Source organism: Bubalus bubalis, chromosome 10 (genome assembly GCF_019923935.1).
Source record: "Bubalus bubalis isolate 160015118507 breed Murrah chromosome 10, NDDB_SH_1, whole genome shotgun sequence".
In the NCBI taxonomy this organism is placed as follows: domain Eukaryota; kingdom Metazoa; phylum Chordata; class Mammalia; order Artiodactyla; family Bovidae; genus Bubalus; species Bubalus bubalis.
Window position 1 is genome coordinate 78236464 of NC_059166.1, and position 20337 is coordinate 78256800.

General features: G+C 42.0%; 1 non-coding gene across 1 annotated transcript; it reads right to left on the minus strand.

The window, feature by feature from the left end:
- Nucleotides 1-12176: 12176 nt before the first annotated feature.
- TRNAS-GGA lies at nt 12177-12248 on the minus strand. The gene has a single exon. It is a non-coding gene; the product is annotated as a tRNA-Ser (tRNA).
- Between the last annotated feature and the right edge of the window lie 8089 nt (nt 12249-20337).

A 20337-nucleotide genomic window follows, 5' to 3' on the forward strand; every position in this document is an offset into this window, starting at 1 on the left:
TTCAGAAACATACCACAGCCCAGGGATGATGCTAGAAACACTTGGACATATTTCAAATTGAATTATCGTCATTCCTTTTATTTGAAAACACCATGAGAAAATTGAGCTCCAAAGTGCTCCTCCTGGGTATGCCTTGACAAAGGGCATTCTTGTTTCCCTGCAGCCAAGAGGCCTGTGAGAAAGGGCAAGAAGTGTCTGCTCTATTTTCAGGAGGACTCCACTGCAAGAGTGGGTTTTCTCATGGCTGTCAGTTGACAAGGGAATTCCATGGGTCAAGCCTATAGTTAAATCAATTGCGTGCCTATATGGGAAAAACTCCAGCTTATCAAACTTTCCAGTGTAAATGCAGGAGTCTGGACTCTTTCACATACTTCAGGTATTTAAATTATTTGAAAATGTATTTTAAGATTACATCCATTAAATCTTTTGAGCCCGCTAAGAATAAATCAACTGCCTGCTTTTCCGAGATACTAAAAATTAGTTCCCACCCAGACTGCATCTCTACCTGTTGTGCTCCATGCCTTGTAGATCCACGATGCTTCTTCCAAATGTGACTTTTAGCTCCCATACTTGGAATGAAGGCACTCCCTAGACTACTTCTGGGCCAAGTGATCCTGTGGTGTTGAAATGTCCTGTTTTGTGACCAAAGTTCCATTTGGTCTTAAAATGATCAACTTGCAATTTAAATGTTATTTAAAAGAAAACAACTGCTTGGACTAAATTAACTGGCTTTTTAAACAATAATTTTGTTTATTCATGCATTTATCTTTCTCTGTGCTGGTTCTCGTTACTTCAAGGGCTTTTCTCTAGCTGCAGAGAGCAGGGGCCATGCTATGGGTGCAGTGTGGGGGTGTCTCATTGCGGTGGCTTCTCTTGTGGAGCTCTAAGGCATACAGGTTCAGTAGTCACAGCTCCCAGGTTCTAGAGCACAGGCTCAATAGTTGTGGTACACAGGCTCAGTTGCTCTGCGGCTTGTGGGATTATCCCCCATCAGGGATCAAACCCGTGTCTCCTGCATTGGCACGTGGATTCCTATGCACTGAGCCACCAGGGAAGCCTTACTGGTTTATGTAATTCAATTACCCTTCTGAATAACCTAGTGTAGATTTAATCCAGTCACTCCCCTTAAAAATTGACCACTGAATAATCACGTGTTTTGGTTTGATAAACTCTTATTTTTTTCTACAGGAGCCCATTGTTCTAACTAAATCCACTAGTAGATGGGCATCAAACATGACAGTGACCATCTGTGCTGTCTGTCCCCTATTTCCTCTGTGCAGGGAGTGAATTAGGCAACCAAAGTCTCCAACTCTCCAGTGCTGAGGAGTGATGACCTTTGTTAAGAATTTTTATTTTAGGATGTGGTGTAGGTTAGGACTCTGTGTGTGTGCTCAGTTGCTTCAGTCATGTCCAGTTGTTTGTGACCCCGTGGACTGTAGCCCGCCAGGCTCCTCTTGCCCATGGGATTCTCCAGGCAAGAATACTGGAGTGGGTTGACATGCTCTCTTCCAGGAGATTTTCCCTACCTGGGATTCGAACCCTCGTTTCTTGTGTCTCCTGCATTGCAGGCGGATTCTTTACCCACTGAGCCACCTGGGATGCCAGGTTAGGATTAAGTTCTGCTAATGCCAGAGAGCCATCTAGAGGGAACTGAACAGTTTAAGGGTCCATTATTTTACATTTAAGAAGTCCAGCAGTATTTGGTGCAACGCTGGTGTGGTTACCCTATAAAATATATCAGGGGACCAGTCTTGTTTTCTTCTGCTTCTTTGCCTTGCATTATCAAGATCATGAAACGGCTGATAAAGCTGCAGCCATTCATGTCACATTAGAGGAAACAAAAAGGAAAGAAAGGGTGCCCCTTCTTTCTTAAGAGTTTTCCGTAAGTAAGTATTGATAGAGATTTCTCCCTCCATCTCATTACGCTGCCAGGGATGGGAAATACAGTTTTTCAGCTGAACACATTCAGGGTTCTGGTACAAATGAAAGAGGAAAAATAGATATTAGAGGCAATGAACAGTTTCTGCCACAGTTAAACTGTCATGAAGAAAATTTTCTCATTCATTCAAAATTCAGTAAGCCAATATTTATTGATTAAGACACTGACCTAGGCACTGAAGACTCAGGACCAAACTGACACAGTTCCTGCCCTCTAGGATACCACAGTCTAATGGAGAAGATATTCCTGTTCATGTTCACAGGTGACTATGTAACAGAAGTAGGCACACTTTCTATGAGAACAACAGGCTAAGCTCTGTACTCAGGCAAGGGAGAAAGCTTTAGGGAAGCCACGAAAGAAAACTTTTGGATAGGAAGATGTAATCTCCAGTGATGATATGTTGGGCCGAGGTCACATAAGGTAAAGACAGAAAACTGGCAAGGGGACAGGTAAGGAGCATAAAAGAAAGAGCCTGGAGAGGTGAGGCCGGCCCAGATCACAGAACTCTCTGTAGGCTGAGGTGGTGGCGGTGGTTTAGTCGCTTGGTCATGTTCTATTCTTGTGACCCCAGGGACTGTAGCCTGCCAGGCTCCTCTGTCCGTAGGATTTTCCAGGCAAGAATACTGGAGTGGGCTGCAATTAGGCTGAAGTAATTGCATTTAATTCTAAGGAAAATGGGATATGATTTCAACAGTTCAGCAAAAGGGAGATGTTTAAGACATCTGATATTGTTTTTAAACAATAAATTTGGCTACTTTGTAAAGAATGGATCAGAGAAGACAAATATGAAAAACGTGGAGAAGCTGATGGAGGATAAGGTGGTCTGCATACTGGACAATGGGTGCATGAACTAGGGCGATGGCTGTAGACGAGAGGTGGAATCAGTTAGGCTTGCTGGTGAATTAGGCAGCTGTCATCTTTGGTAACTGTAACTGGATACATGGCAGGAATATAATTCACCTGTGTGCATATCCTTTGTAAGGATAAAACTGAGGCCTTTGAAGGCAGACACAACCCCTTCGGTGCTCAGCTTGTTGTGTTTGACAGATGTCACCTTTGACAAGGAAAGATGGCCTTTTTCATCCAGGCAGATGCAACTGTACATGTATAGTGAGTGTTTCAAGAAGAAGATAGCGCTCAACGGTGTCCAATGCTGTTGAAAAGCTGAGTTAGATGAGGCTGAAACAGCATCCACAGGTTTTGACACCAAAGAGGTGACTGATGACTTTCCCAGAGTGGATTCAGGAGATTGGCGTAGGACAAAAGGCAGATAGATGGAAGTGGAAAAGTGAATGAGCGAGGAAAGGAGCTACAATGAATGGAACACTCTAGAAAACTTTCTCTGCAGACTGGAAAACTTGGCAGTAGCTGAAAGAGTATGTAGAGCAAATCTAGGGTGCTTCTTCTAAAAACTGAAGGTACCTGATTAGTCTTGATGCAATGGGACTTATCGCACGCCCCTTCCTTTGGGAAGCCTGACGTGACTGTCTGGGCCCAGGTTACACCCATGTTCTGTGTGCTACCGAGTAACTTGAACATACGTCCTCCTAGGATGTCCTGTGCTGGCCTGAGGTTGTCCTGGCATTTGCAGGCTTCTCACAGTCACCTGGGAGCAGTCCTCCCCTGGGCGTGGACAACGGCTTAGGTCCCCACTTACTTGTCCTGAACTCACCACATTCGTAGGTCATCGGTGTACACGTTTTGAGGGAAATCTCTATATTTAGTTCAAAAGATAAGATGGTAAACAACCTTTTGTTTAGAAGTAGACTCCCCCCTCCCCGCCTTTCCCCACTACAAACACACTCAGCCTGATATTGGACTTGCTGTGAAAAAGAAAAACATCCTCTTGGAAATTGTTCTTCAAAATAGAAAACACGGCTCTGGCTGGAAGGTGACATTGTTGGCGCACAAGCTGTATGACATTCCACTGGAGGTTTTCAGCATGCACAGGATGTGGTTACGAGCAGCAAGCCCATCCCTGCAGAGACCTGAACAAGTGTGCGTGCTTTTAACTCCAAGGACATCCAGAGTTTTCACATGTTACTTCTTCGCCAGATTTGTCTGCTCTGAGAATGGATCCCTGTCCTGACTTTCTGTGTGTTTGGTGCCTCCCCTTTCTCTTTCTCCCAGCAGGAGCAGAAGTAGCATCTTGGCAGGACTGGGCGAGGTTCACTTGGTGAGATTCACTCTGCCAGGAAGAGAAGCGTCCACACAATCCTTGGTTTGTTTCTAATGACAACCCGTAATAAGGATGCAGGTCAGGTCTGGCTTCTGGCCAGCTGTGTACACTCGTGTCAGAGTATACTGGGGGCCCAGGAGGGACTTCAGAAGGAAGGGCTGCCTGTCAGTTCAGAGGAAATGGTGTCAAACAAGTAAACTGCTCCCCGGCCCCCTCCCCCGCCCCCGGGTCAGCCCATTGTGTGGGGTCACCAACCAACAGCTAATTCTTCTGTCCCCTTGCTGTTGATTGGCAAGATGAATGCCAGAAGCAGGTGAGAGAAGATGTGGCCACAGAGGGGGGCTGAGTGCTGACACGAGGGGGTGAGAGAGCTCCAAGTACCTCTCCATCCTCAGGGCTTGAATTAAATGACTTCCTTCTCTGGGGCTACAGACAGGTCACGAGGGATAAAATTATCAACTCAGGAAAGAGAAGATGTTTATAGCTTCTGCTACTTTTACAAAAATAGATAAAAGGATTGTTTTTTTCCACCCTCTGCAGCCTGTAAACTTCCTTAGCACTCTGCATAATTTGCTCCTTCTTCCAGAAATAGGGGAGTCCAGTGGGACGTTGTGTGTTGAGACTGTCGGGTCCATGGTGTGTGATGCTTTCAGGGCAGAACGCTCCAGCTTAGAGAGTTATTTCACTACAGCATCTCCATCTTTCCCATTCCTTCTTTCCCTCCTTTTTCTTTTCTTTCTTTCAACTTTATGACTTGTAATTTGCATACCATAATTCACCTGTTTTAAGCATAATTTACAGAATCATGCAACCATCACTATGATCCAATTTTAGAACATTTTTATCACCCCCTCCCCCAACACTCTTTCTTTTATCAACCACTCCTCATTCCCAGCTCCAGGCAACCATTAATCTACTTTCTGTCTCATAGAATTTCCTTTGTTCAACATTTCATGTAAATGGAATCATGCATACATTTTTTATGGTTCTTTGTGTCTGACTTCTTTCACTTAAGCTACTCTTTTGAAATTTTATGTTATGGCTTATGTGAATACTTGGTTTCTTAATTACTAAATAGTATTCCATTGTATAGACATACCACATTTTTGTTTATCCATTCATCACTTAGTTGATATTTGATTAATTTTACTTATTTACTAATATGAATAGTGCTATTATGCACACTTGGGTACAAGTATTTATGTGGAAGTATGTTTTTATGTTTTCATTTTTCTTGAGTCAATATCTAGAAGTGGAATCACTAGGTCACACAGTAAATTTGTGTTCAACATTTTAGAAACTGCCAAATTGTTTTCCAAAATATCTGCACAAATATCTATTTCTATCAGCGCTGGATGAGAGTTAGTTTCTCCTCATGCTGACCAATGATTGTATTATTGGTCTTTTGCATTTTAGCCATCCTGGCAGGTGTGAAATGATACTGCACCCTTTCTTGCAAAAGCTGGATTTAGGAAACTGAATTTTCCTGGTTGTCAGGGTATTATCTATGTTCTGCTAGCTTGACAGGAGCCATTCTGAGATAAGGAGACCAAATAAAGTCAGGAGAAAATAGTGGCTAAAATAACAGGTTTCCCAGGTGGTGTCAGTGGTAAAGAACCCACCTGCCAACACAAAAGACCTAAGAGTTACAGGTTCAGTCTCTGGGTTGGGAAGATCTGCTGGGGAACGGAATGACAACCCACTCCAATATTCTTGCCCGGAGAATCCCATGGACAGAGAAGCCCAGTGGGCTATGGCCAACAGGGTCCCAAAGAATTGGACATGACTGAAGCAACTTGGCACACAGCACAGAGTTTTAAAAGACAAATATCCTAAAAAGAAGTATTCTTTTTATGGCTCAATAGTAATGAAAAAAATCATCTTATACTCTAATTCTCCTTGAAATAAGAACTGGTTTGAAATACCTACCTTCTTGTTCGATAGATATGCCAAGATTTAAGCCATGTCTGAAATGTAAAACTTTAACTTTGTGGAATCTGATTCTACTTTGCGATAGATGATGTCAGAAAGGCGTTCAATTATAGGACACCCAGCTGATGTTCAAATACTGCCTGATGGTAATGGTATGGGGGACTCCCGATCCCCAACTCCCCCCCCGCAACTTCCCCTGCTAATTCACACACACTGTGGTTTCTGGACCCTTTTTAGGGCCACTTGGGTTTGTAGCATCTTCTGGTTATAATGCATTTTGAAGAAGGACATCTAAATTTTATCTTATATCAGATTTCACGTAAGGACATTAAGCCAAAAAGAGCATTTTGAGAACTTCACACTTTGAAAGTGTTGCTTGACCAGTTCATATGGAGGTATGTGTATTTTTACTTCGCTTGTATTAGATAAAATACAATAGCTGGGTCTGCTTTGGGATTTAAGTAGATGTGTTTCCTTATAGACCATATTATAAATCCTTGTTACTTGCCCTTGGTTAGTTCATTTGGCTTCTACACAGAGCTACTAAGCCCAATATTCCAATGTTAGCTGACCTCAGTACTTCCATGGCTACAGACTACACAAATGCATGCCCTTGGTCAGAAGTAGGTGTGGCAGGATACATGCCAGGGTCAGCACTGGAAGGAGCTTGGGAAACAGATGTGACTGTTCTTCTGAGGCTTTAAAATGTCCTTTATTTTACTCTAAGTAGGTCATTCATAAATGAGTAGTGTAAAAACACTACTGGATACTTCATGGGCACTTAATGGATATTATCAAGGCTGTGTCAATTAAGCAGGCAACTAATCATTTTGCCCATTTTTCCTAGGGTGTGTCAGAGGAGATAGAAAGAGACAAGATATGTGGACAAATTGCTAGAAATGTGTAATAAATTGCCCAAGACTAATACAAACAGTGTTAGATTTCTTGAGGAAGGAAACATATTTCTCCCCCCTCTGAGAAACTGGGAAAAGGTTCACACTTAAAAGGAAAACTTGGCCTAGACTTTGAAGGATGGATGAAGTTTTTTAAAGTTTTTTTTTTTTTTTAATGTGCCATTTTTAGTCTTTATTGAATTTGTCATAATGTTGTAACTGTTTTGTGTTTTTGTTTTTGGGCTCCAAGGCATGTGGGATCTTAGCTTCTTAACTCATGCCCCTTGCATTGGAAGGTGAAGTCATAACCACTGGACCACCAGGGAAGTCCCAAATGGGCAAAGTTTCAGTAGAGAGGTGAGAGGTGTCTTGGATAGGGCACACAGGACAGAGGCAGGAAAAAAAAAATTTTTTTTTTAGGGAATTTTTGATGAATTATTTTGACCAAAGCAAAGAGTTTTAATAGAAAGAAGGCAAATAATGTTGGTAAATAAAGGTCTTGAACGTCCCATCAAGGAGTTGCACATTTTACTATGGAGAATAGGCAGTCCTCTAATGTCACCGGGATGATGAGTATATGACAATATGGTAGCAGCGTATGGGCTGGAGAGCTGGAGAGTGAGAGACTGCAGACCCTGGTTACCATCTGAGAGGGGAAGACATGCACGACCATGTCTCTGAAAACATCGAGCAAAAGCCCCCCTGTGAGAGATGGTGCAAAGGCAGAAGGGAAAAGATTTCATAGCTGGTAGGATATGCTAGCCATCGTTTCCGTGGTGGCTCAGACGACAAAGCCTCTGCCTGCAACGCGGGAGACCCAGGTTCGATCCCTGGGTAGGGAAGATTTCCTGGAGCAGGAAACGGCAACACACTCCAGTATTCTTCCATGGAAAATCCCATGGACTGAGGAGCCTGGCAGGCTACAATCCATGGGGTCGCAAAAAGTTGGACACAACTGAGCGACTTAACTCACTCACAGGATGTGTCTGGCAGGGTAGAGAGCCATCAAGAGGATTTCAGATTTGCAAACCCGGATGAGATGGGAATTGTAAGCTGAGCCGAGAAACGAGCGACAGGAGAGAAAAAGACCAAGTTCGGTTTTTGGTGTGTGTCCTATTTTAAAGGCCTGGAAGAGGAAATTTCAGCAGGCCTTTGGAAATGCATTTGCCTAATACAAATTAAGCATCCTCCACCCCTCCACCCCCCTTTTAAAGTTAATTAAATTTCCTTCACTCAGGGCCGTTCCTGTCCCGCCCGGGAGAAATGAGGCTGAGTCATGCCGTGAAAAGGTCCTGCCTGGAGGAAACTGCAGATTCCACTTCTGTGGGGGCTAACTGCTTCCTTGCAGTCAGGACAAACGAGGTCACTGGAAACTTCCAAAGACAATGCAGCCGTCTCTGCCAGGCTGGAGGAAGAGGGCCAGCCCCGCGGCCGGTGAAGTGTCCCCCCGCGTGGGCGCTTGATCTCTTTTTCGCTCCCGCCGACGTGCCTGCTGTTTTCCGGTCCCAGGGGACAGCTCCCGGACTTCCCCCCTCGGGGCAATAAATATAAAAGCTTCCCCCCAGCCCCCTGCACCGACAGCCAGCTTCATTCAGGCCACCAACAGGCACGCTGGTAGCAGGTGTTGTTAAAAGTTAGGGGATGGCCGTCCAACCACGCCGGGCCTCCTGGCCGCGCAGGGTGGGCCGGCTGGGATGCGCGGCGGCGCGCGGGCCGCAGGCGGAGGAGGGGCGGGGGGCGCCTGGTCCAGCTGCCGGCCTCGCCCGCGGAACAATGCATCTGTCACCCGGTGAAGGATAGAGCGGCGAGGGCTGAAAGGGAGGCGCACGTCTGGCTAGTCTTCCCACCAGGCTGGCTTGTGCGCCTCCCACTGCTCTCGGGCAAAGAGCCAGCAATAGGGGCCTTGGAAGGTTCTTGACCAGGATGTACCCGGTGAAGAAGGAGCCACAGGAAAAGAAAAAAAAAAAAAAAAAAAGATCAGCGGAGGCTACTTTCTGCCCTGCCTTTAGTGAGGCCATGCCTTCAGCCCTCCAGGGCCTGGGTCTCCTGCCTGCCTCACCCCACTGCTCACAGCACCCCTTTCGGAAGAGAGGATGGAATGGAGAGCTTGAGGATTGATAAGCCTTCCCTCCGCTATCGGGAAAGCCTGCCCCGGTCACGCCGACCGATTATCACTCAGGAATCCTGCTGTGGGCTATTCCTGGCTCCAGGCCCAACCTGCTCTCTAACCTGAGGCAGGCCTGTCGCTCAATTTCCCCTTTTCATCCATGCTCAGCCGCTCTTCCAGAGCATAAGCCAGAAAGGAGGCAGCAATATATCGGTGACTCCCACCACCTGGCCCAAGGCTATAGTGTTCTTAGTGATTAATTTTAAGGACCAAAATTCTGGTCATTACTTTCAAATGTATAAGCACACATACTGTACACACATTCGTATGTATTCTAGCATGATTATTTCACAAATACATATATTTATTTATAAGCTATAGCCAGTCCTCCAGGATCTGATCAAGAGAATAAATGACACATATAATTAATCAGAACAATTCATTTAGTGATAGTCTTCAGATTATTTATGCTTTTAAACAAATCCCTCTAACCTTATTTTCACTTTTATTTTGTTTAAGCCTCCCCGGGTACACTTGGATTCTCTTGAACACAGGTCAACATCACACATCCTTTGTTACTTGGATGGATGGTGATTAGGTTACACAGAATAAGCCAACATTTACCAAGGCCACAAAACTGAGTTAGGGACAGAACAGGATGGCTCCCAGAGATTTGGATTTCTAATTCAGTATTTGTTCATGACCCACAACTAGATTATGATTTTCTAGAAGGCAGGACTATGCCTTGTGTCTCTAGTTCTTCTAACCCTAACCCTGGCATACAATAGGTGCTGAATAGCTATTGTTGGGATTTCTCTAAAATTCCAGAAAGAAAAGGAGATGGACAGAAAAAAAAAAAGGACCTAGTTAACGTTAAAAAGGAAGAAATAAATTCAATGGCTCTATAAAATAAAAACATGGCCCCACATTTTAAAGAAATTTGGTTAAACTGGCACGTGGTGTAATTCTGAGAGACATTTCCATGTCCAGAAAAAAACTCCTGAGTACACAGGAGCTGAATTTTAAGACAATGGTAGTAGATGATGATCTTGACAACAAATATCTGGAAAAGAAAATGAACTCTGGGCTTGATTTTGCAGTACAAGCAAGTCACAGATAAAATTGTCCTATGTCCAGAGTAGTCAGAAATCAAATAGTTGCCAGAAGACGCAAAAGGAGGACTGCAATGTCATAAATCAGATGAATGAGCCTCTTGACCATTTTGATCAGGAAAGTACAACTGAAGGAAATGTGTATCAGAGGAAACCAGAAGAGCTGCTTTGCCAAAGCCTTTTTTGGGGTAGAGAGAATGAAGGTATCAAATTCCTGTGGACATGAAGGAAACGAATATCTTGGTGTGAGGTGAACAGTCACTAAAGAACACACCACATCGGGAGAGGAAGGGCAGAATCAGGACAGAGAACCAGAGACTGAAGAAGCGCATAAAAGGACGACCACGTTCAAGTTCCCCCCACATGATCACTTGTAGATACCAGAGGGAAAGACGCAAAGAAACGTGGTGCCACCATTTCTTCTCAACAGGGACTCCCCGTGTATAACCTCGTAATTTGGGGAGACTGAACTTATGGGTACTTGACTCCCCCCTTTTCCTTTTATTTTCACTAGCGAGGGGATGGAATTGAGTGGAGATATGGGTGGGGCTGAAGGAGAAAATTCTCTTCTGTTATGAGCAGCAACTAAAATGATGTGATCGCAAGCCCCCATCCATGTGCCTGCTAGAACTGGGAAAATATGAAGCCTGCAGGCTTTCGAGGAGTTCCGATTTCTTGATTTCTGCTGTGGGGTCCAAGACAGCAGTATCAGTAGTTGTGGGCTGCTGAGGGGTCCTGTGCAAAACTGCAGAATATGTAGAATTGATCGTTGTGCCCCCTTTCATCTCCTTTTCTGAATCTCTCTCTCATCTCTTGCTCCTACTCTTGTCTCCCAGATACACAGCCTCCGCTGCTGCTCTCAGAAATGTCTTTAGCTCAGCTCACAAAACCCCCACTGAATCCATCCATACAAATGAGCTCATTTGAGCCCCACTCTCAAAAGGACTTATTTAAAATGTACACTGTTAAAGAACTCCTATGTTACAAGAAGGTTATTTGCTGCAAGGTCATTCAGGAAGAGATTGTCAGAGCTGAGACTTGAACTCAGGTTCTCAGAAGGGTGTCTCCCTTAGGTGCAGTTTGCATGGGGAATTCTCATTCCTACTTTACACTGTGCTAGGCGGCCAAGGCTACCAGATAATAAAGACAGATCAGCGTCGCTGTGACATCTACTCTCCTCCTTCGCTTGTGTTTGCAAGATGCTTTCTCCTGACACCCATTGGCTTCATGCCGCAAGATGAGACTGTGAGAAACTGTGAATTACAGATTGAACACTGAGGACATCTTGAAGTGGAAATGAGGATGAAAGTTTGGCAGAGAGGGAACAAGATAATGAAAAGCAGTCATGCCGTTTCTCTGGGGAGGAGGATTCTTCTTGAGGGTGAGTTTAAAGGCTTTAGAAAGGGAAAGATGGTGAGATGAAAGGCAGGCTTCCTCAGCCCAGAACCTGGAGGAAAGAAGAGAGGAAGGAAGAGCTGATGCGATGTATACCTGGATGGTGGTCGCTGGGCTTGGGAGGAAGAAAGATTCCTCATTGCAGATCAGCAGCCTGGGTACTGAGCACATCGGAGGCAGCAGATAGTCAATATTTGTGGATACAAAGCTTAACCTATTCCCCAGGCCAAAACTAAAGCTAAGAGGCCAAATGGGATAAGGCAAAAAAGAATCTATAATATGAGTTAGGGATGAATAACTAAGACAAAAATATAATTGAGGCTAGTGGTGAAAGTTATTGGTATTAAGAGACCAACCAGTTGGTGGTGTTATATCTGAGGCTGTGAGAGTCAAAGGGAGCAGAAAGGCCATTGAGAAGCACCTGTTGATTTTATGAGGGGAGAAAATGAAAGAGAGAAAGGTTAAGGATCCTTCTAAAGCATGAAAGTGAAAGCAAAGTCGCTTAGTCCTGTCTGACTCTTTGCGACCCCATGGACTGTAGCCTACCAGGCTTCTCCCTCCATGGGATTCTCCAAGCAAGAGTGCTGGAATGGGTTGCCATTTCCTTCTCCAGGGGATCTTCCCGACCCAGGGATCGAACCTGGGTCTCCTGCATTCCAGGCAAATGCTTTAACCTCTGAGCCACCAGGGAAGCCCTTAAAAAAAAAAAAAGCATAGAGAACTGCTTTAGTAGCCAAGAAAGGGTTTTACATCTGAGACTCCTTATTTAAAACCTGAATTTAAACTAAGGCCAGCATGGATGTAAGGCCAGCATCCTACACTAGCCCCAAAGTGGCGAGAGCTGTGCTTTCGTCTGTGGAGACCACATTGCAGTGACAGCTGTCACCTATTTTGTGCCACTGGACAAGGTTTGAGCTTCTTGTATTATCTGAAATGTTGGGAGGTTAATAATGACTATCTCTACTTCATCACAAAGTTGTGAAACCTGTGAGACAGTGTGTCAAAGGCTTATACAAAACATTTGCAAAGGTACATTTTTCTCGGGGTCTTTTAGTATTTGGGCAAAACCCTCCCTTATATAGTGTTAAGTTGCCCTAATTGTCATCCAAAATCTGTGTCAGAATATGGAGACATTTTAAAAGATATTAAATCTCATGTGATAAAGAAAAGACATGTGGTCTACATGCATTCATGCTTTTAAAAACAGCCTCATGAAAGAAATATTCTGTCTGCTAACCACATGGCAAGTCTTCTTTAGATTGTATTTTACATTTTCTTCCTTTATGTTTCTATTTAAATTATCTAATGTTTATCTATGTTTATAGTTATACATATAAATGTATCTTTAGCTTCATGTGACTATGTGTGCAGCATCTTAAGAAACTTACTGCCTTCTAGAATGATCAGGTAAATAGATTTTAAAGGATCCTAGTGGTTTTTCATCCAAGAGAAATGAAAGACTGAGAATAATGATTTCAGAGCTTCCCCTTACAGTGACTTTTAGTTTTTGTTGTTCTACCATTTGAACAAGAGGGAAAGAGACAGAGAAAGAGATGCTTCAACTTTTCCCATTCAAAGTCATGATGGGAGAGCTGGCTCTTCTCAAAGAGAAAGAAGTGGGAAAGGGACAAGATAGCAAAATAACATCAGTGGGTAATAAATAGATGGCATTTTCATCCTAAAGATGGAAAATAACTCTTGCAGCTACTTTGAAGGAAGCTTCTGCAAATAAGCTTGAATTCAAAAGAGAACAATGCAAATACATTTTGAAGAATCTTAAGAAGATGCAAATACAGGAAGAATGTATGTAGAGTTGTAAATAACTATTTAAGAGCTAAGAAAGGAAAAAAAAAGTGTTGGTTGTTGGTTTGCTCCATTTTCCAGCAAGAAGGAATGCCTAACGGTTACAAATAGAATAAAGCACAGAGCTCCTGAGTATAGCAGGATGATGTTAAGAGTTTGGAAGAGCAAAATCTGAGAAGTACAGAAACGTCTTGAGTCGAATGGGTGAGGGTATCCATTACATGAAAATGTAATGAAAGGGTACTAGTACAATTAATAGAGCACCATTCTTAGAACAGAATAAATGATGAAATTAGAACAATATTATTAAGAGAACAGAGAAGACAGCTAATACAAAAGAGAAGTCATGTAAATTAGAGAATGGAGAAATGATAGAAGAAATGCTATAAGGAAAACCATCCATCATGGATTATTGTTTGGTTTGATTTGGTATTATGTTGGCAGGTTTGACATTTTATGCATTAAAAAAAACAGAACAGTAGCTAGCTAATGGCAGTGGAGATGAGAGGAAAAGACAATAATAGAACCAAATACAATTTAAATATTTAAAATAATTTTTAAAGTGGATTTAAATAATACGCAAGAAGTTTCTAGAAGACCTGAGAGGAGATTCTTTTTGTAACTCTATACATTTCTAGGAAAAAAAGGGGAAATAATAGTCAATTTTAAAAATATTTGTGCTTGATTTTCCCAAAATCCTAGACCAAAATGTCACCTGATACATTCCTCTCAGATTATTTCTTAGATCAATGATTAGATTTAGTTGAGTCTTGTTTTCCTGGAGTAACACAGAAGTTTTTGAAAAGCCCATGAATATTAAGTCTGCAGGTGTCCCTTCCCTGGTGTTCTGGAAATGTGACCAGTCTCTCCGTGTGACAGGATCACACCACAGCTCGTAGCCACTCTGCAATAATCTGCAAGTGATAAAGACTTTACAAGGCCGACCCCCACATGTACTTGCAGAAAGGTCCCTGTCAGATGCCGCAGGTGCCTGTAACATGCGAGAGTGGATGACCAGAGCTGACATGTTCTGCAGCTCAGAGAGCCAGTTTAAAGATGCCGAAGCAGAGTGCTCTGCGTGCGGCTCTGCTGGGGCAGTGGTCCTTGAGGGTTCTCCAAGCCAATGGCACTGAGCCAAATAGAAAACAATTTACCCCTGAAACTGCTCAACGGCTTTAAGAAGAGAAATGCTGAGCATGGACTGTAACCCCACAATGACAGCAATTCCTGGGCAAAAGCAGGCCCTTTCAAAAAATACCAGTGAAAGAACTTTGAGACTACTGGAAAACGTTTCACCTTGAAATCAAATGAGAGTAAAGTTGGCAAGTAACCCTGGGAGTGGGAGGGATAACTTTTCTCCCTGAGCTAGGGTTCTTAAAGCCTTATATTAATACACATGTGATACCTTTGCAATCACTGAATAAATGGAGAAACACTCTCTGAGCAGGAATATACATCACTTGTCTTTCCAAATGAAGTTTTAAAGTCTGAGACCTTATTTGGATAAAATCATTAAGTAAAAACTTAGATAGACCTAGCTCTGAGCCATTTATATGGATAAATAATATTTTCTCACTTTAAACCCTTTTGAATTTTAAAGTTGATATAGAGAGCAATTTAGGAGCAAACTTCAGAAAGGCTGAGTAACATAATCAAGAGACAACTTGAATCCAAATGCTGTTATCCCCAGGAAATTAGGATTTCATAGATAAATTTTCTTAATATTGTAATATAAAAAAAGAAAGGTAATATGTGACATTAAATGTTTGATTGAAATGAGATAAATACAATAAATTTCACTTTTAAAACTTATATTGGTATATACACACTTACTCTGCCTACCAGGTGGCCAGTGGTAAAGAATCCGCCTTCCAGCTTTGATCCCTGGCTCGGGAAGATCCCTTGGAGAAGGAAATGACAACCTACTCCAGTAGTCTTGCATGGAGAAGTCCATGGACAGAGGAGCCTGATGGGTACAATCTATGAGATCATAAAAGAGTCAGACATGACTGAACGACTAAAACAACAATGACAATACATACTTGACATTTTAAAAATGTTTTTTTTTGTTTATGGCCATATCATGCAGCATATAGGATCTTAGTTCCCTGACCAGAGATCAAACCCATGTCCCCTGCAGTGGAAATGCAGAGTCTTAACCACTGGCCTGCTAGGGAAGTCTCACGCTTAACATTTTGAGTCTAAGGAGTTGCTTTTTTCTTTTTTTCTAGTAAAAAGTTTGAGCTTTTTGAGAAAAGTCACTCTATTAATTGGGAGATTTGTTTTATTTTAATCAAGTACAAAACTAAGGGTAAGGGAGGGGTTGGATTTATTTATTTATTTTTCCTTATTGTAATTATTTGGCTATTTTTAAGATGCTTGTACCTAAATTAATTCAAATCTCTTATTCATTAGTTTTGTTTCTAATAATTTGGAGCCTATGTGAAAGTCACAATAACATTTAAAATTTTATTGTCCATCACCATCAAAGACATTTAAATAGGAAGCTTTAGGAAAGGACAAGTGAGAAAAAAGAGAAAAACCAACAGGTTTACAGCAACGGCTATGGCAACAACCTTGGTAGAATCTTGACATAAGAATTATTTTACAGTTAAACTTTGTGTCTATTCCTGAACCATGTATGAATGGATACATGTATGGCTTCAAATGAGCTTAGAATCTAGAGATGACATCAGTCCCCCTTCTATGTGGTCTACATTTCAATCTCCTCTCCTTCTGCCCCTTGTCAGTGTATCAGATTGCTTCCAGTTTAGCTGGACTCCATCCTAAGGGTAAGTCACTACTTAAGTGAGGATAATATGAACAATAACAATAGCTAATATTTATTGGACATGTATTGCATTCTGTGAAGTGAAGTGAAGTGAAAATCGCTCAGTCGTGTCTGACTCTTTGCGACCCCATGGACTACACAGTCCATGGAATTCTCCGGGCCAGAATACTGGAGTGGGTAGCCTTTTCTGACTTATATGAAAATAACCAACTCTAAAATCCAGGATTAGGAAAGACCAATTATAACTTTTTTTTTTAAGAAAAAATCCTGTGGTCACACCATCACTCCTGACTATATTATTTTAATTCTAATTCAAACCTTCAGTTGGAAGGACTCAACTTTTAGACTAGCAAAGGTTTACTAGTCAGGGAAAAGACATTCAGTTCTTCAATCAAACTCCAAATGCTAATTTGTGTTTGAGATTGCACCCAACAGCTAAAAGCAGAGGAGAGTGGGGCTTGTTTTGTGTGTTTTTACATTTCTTCCTTCTTTTAACTATACATTTAATTTGATCATAAAGAATTTTCTGTAGTTTTGAGTTAAATTTAGAATAGAAAAATATTGAGAATGTAATCACTACATAGTGGGAAGAGTGGGACCCCTGGCATTATTTTGGGTGGCTCTTCTTATCTTTATATTACTGTTAAATCACTTCATTGAGTGAAAGAAGTCGCTCAGTAGTGTCCAACTCTTTGCAACCCCATGGACTGTAGCCTACCAGGCTCCTCTGTCCATGGGATTTTTCCAGGCAATAGTCCTGGAGTGGATTGCCATTTCCTTTTCCAGGGGATCTTCCCAACCCAGGGATCAAACCTGGGTCTCCCATATTGTAGACAGATGCTTTACCGTCTGAGCCACCAGGGAAGTTAATCACTTCATCAAGTGTCTCAATTATTTTGTCAAGTGATACAACTAACAAATAAATGCCAACATGTTTACATTTAATATTCTTGAAATTTAAAGCAAAGAACTCCTTTTTTTTAATGGGTTCTTGTTAAAACCATTTGAAGGGTTTTATCTGTATATTTGTACTCTATAATAAACTTGTTAGAAAGTGCAAGTTTCAGACAATATTTCTATTTCTAAGAAATGGGAGCATGCCTTGGTAAAAGGCATTTAGGAGGGGGAAATACTACAGACACACTCTGGTTTTCTTATGTTAGAAAGCATCAAATTTCTTTATTGACAATAACAATATTGTTTTGGGGCTGAGAGTTATGCAGGCAACAATCATTTGTTAACCCCCTGCCAGGGGTTCATCAGAAGCTGAGCTGGGCATGGATGTCCACAAGCAACTAGAACAGAGATCATGGCTTCCCTGGGCTCATAGGCCAGGAAACATGAATACTTACAAAAACAGCATAGAATTGTATGACATTTCTGTATGAAGAGTAGCCCGGGAGAAGTGGATTTCATTCACACTCACTGCTTATAGATTCAGATATTGTGCTTTATTTTCAAACTGCCTACTCTTCAGCAGTTTCATGTTATTACCTCCTGCGAGAATCTATAACCCACCCACTTGCTTTCTACTTTCCTTGTAAACTGAATAAGACTTCAGCTTATTAATATTTGCTGACTGTTTTGCCCTCACTCCTGACCACCCAACCAGAGTTGCAAGAGAAGGATATTTAAAGCTTCTGCTTTTGAAGCATGACATGTTCAAATCCCAACAAAAATGGCAGTGTAATCATCAAGATGAAATAAAAAAATGGCCATTCCTATATTTATGCTTTACACTGCCTGGGACCAAATACCACTGCTCATTCTCAGCTCCTCCAAAGGAAGCAAAAAAAAAAAAAAAAAAAAAAGGGCAATCAAATCTCTGGCGGTTCAGATAGTAATGAATCTGCCTGCAATGCAGGAGACCAGGGTTCGATCCCTGGGTTGGGAAGATCCCCTGAGGAAACGGCTGCCCAGTCCTTGGCAAGTATTCTTGTCAAGTGTTCTTGCCTGGATAATCCCATGGACAGAGGAGCCTGGCAGGTTACAGTCCATGGGGGTCACAAAGAGTCAGACATGACTGAGTGACTTTCATTTCTCTCATGTTATATAGGACAAGTAATATATTCACTTGGTTTAAAAATGTAAAAACTACGAAACCTTTCAAAACATTGAAAAGGTACAAAAGTACATGCCTAGCTTCCAGTTAATATCCTAGAAGATGAGGCTTCTAGAGATATTTGAAGCATATATACATCAGTGGTCTTCTTTGTCCCTTCATTCTTTCCTCCTTCTTTCTCCCCCTCCTTTTCCCTCCTGTCTCTTTTCCTTTTTCTTTTCTTTTCTTGTTTCCTACTGCCTCTTTTATTTTAGACATGTTTAGCAAAATAAAGGAGAAGGCAATGGCACCCCACTCCAGTACTCTTGCCTGGAAAATCCCATGGACGGAGGAGCCTGGTAGGCTTCAGTCCATGGGGTCGTGAAGAGTCAGACACGACTGAGCGACTTCACTTTCAGTTTTCACTTTCATGCATTGGAGAAGGAAATGGAAACCCACTCCAGTGTTCTTGCCTGGAGAATCCCAGGGACAGCAGAGCCTGGTGGGCTGCCATCTATGGGGTCGCACAGAGTCGGACACGACTGAAGCGACTTAGCAGCTGCAGCAGCAGCAAAATAAAACTATCCTCATTGTTCTTTCCCTTGACTTCTTATTTTGTCATTTAACAATGTATCTTGAAGATTTTTCCACATCAATATATACTGAACTTTGCCTTTAAAAAAATTTTTTTTTTGGCCATGTCACAGGACACGTGAGATCTTAGTTCTCCCACCAGGGACCAAACCTGCATTTCTTACATTGGAAGCACAGAGTTTTAACCACTGGACCATCAAGGAAGTCTCCCTGAACTTTGCTTGATTTTTTATAAAACAGCTGTGTACTATTCCCTGGAATAGATGTGTCAGGATATATTTAAGTTCTAACTTGTGAGAAATCTTGAACATAAATCATTTCACTAATGAGCAAGTATACTTTAAGGACAAACTTTTAAAGGTGAAAATGCTGATTTGAAGGATATATCCAGTTGAAGGAACTATAACAGATATTGCCAAACAACCAAAGATTGTTTACTTGTTCTGACCATTAAAGAGTGACTTGGGAATTCAGTTAAAATATCCAACAATGACAAAAGAAGACTGGATCTTATAGTAATGAGAGTATCTGGTTTTTGGTTTTGTCATTGTCAAATTATTCATGTTTTGGTCTCTTTGCAGACATGATCAAAGGTTATCTGCTGAGTACAAAAGCAGACCAAAATCTGGAGAGTACAGAGAGATCTCATGACAGTGGTTTAATTTTAAAGATATATTATTTGTATATAGAAATTCTGATTGTATTCCACTTCTGTCTTCTCTCATCTTCTCGATCATTTTGGCCACCGATGTTCAAAGCAAATCTGTCTTTAATATAGTTACTAAACTCTGTAGGATTTGGATAATCTTTTTGCATGCTTTTATAAACTGGAATTAGAGACAGCAACACAATTCAGCCTCTTGCTGTGGAAACCACAGCCTTCTAAAGGGCATCCTGCCTGGACATCACTTCATAGAGAACAAGTTCTGTCCCTTGGGCGCCGTGAAGACTGCCCGCACGACTTGTTGCATCATGTGACCTTTGGCAGTAAACTTAAATTTAAACCAGAGACGAAACAGGGCATTTCGCCTTTCAACAATTGAAGTCCCTCCAATTTCTGTGACAGAGCTCTTCCCATTATACTCCCTGCCCTGGTTTACCATCAAAACATTCCTAGTTTGAAAACCCATGTGAAAAGACTCAACTTATCCCCCAAGATCATTCAACATGGGCCAAGTGACCCAAAGAGTAACAGATCTTGCCTTAAGTCAGTCAATGGAGGGATGCTAGTCATTCTTATCTTCAAGATTCTACCTCATGTGCAAGGATCATGGGAATCTGCCTGTTCTGATCAATCAGGCAAGAGAATCCCCCCATAATGATGGTTTTGGGCGTTTTGTGTTGTGTGCTGAAAACGTTGCCCAGCATTTTTTCATGAGTTGTCATGGGGAAGTCGGGGAACAAGTGAGTTTATGAAGTGAATGGATCATCCTGTCTCTAACATGGCAGTGAGCTCAATGACCATTTGAGGAGTGAAATTAACATTTGCATTTTCACCTTCCTTCTCCTGATACACTGCTTTGTTTCTTGACCAGCCTGGAAAGGCCTTTC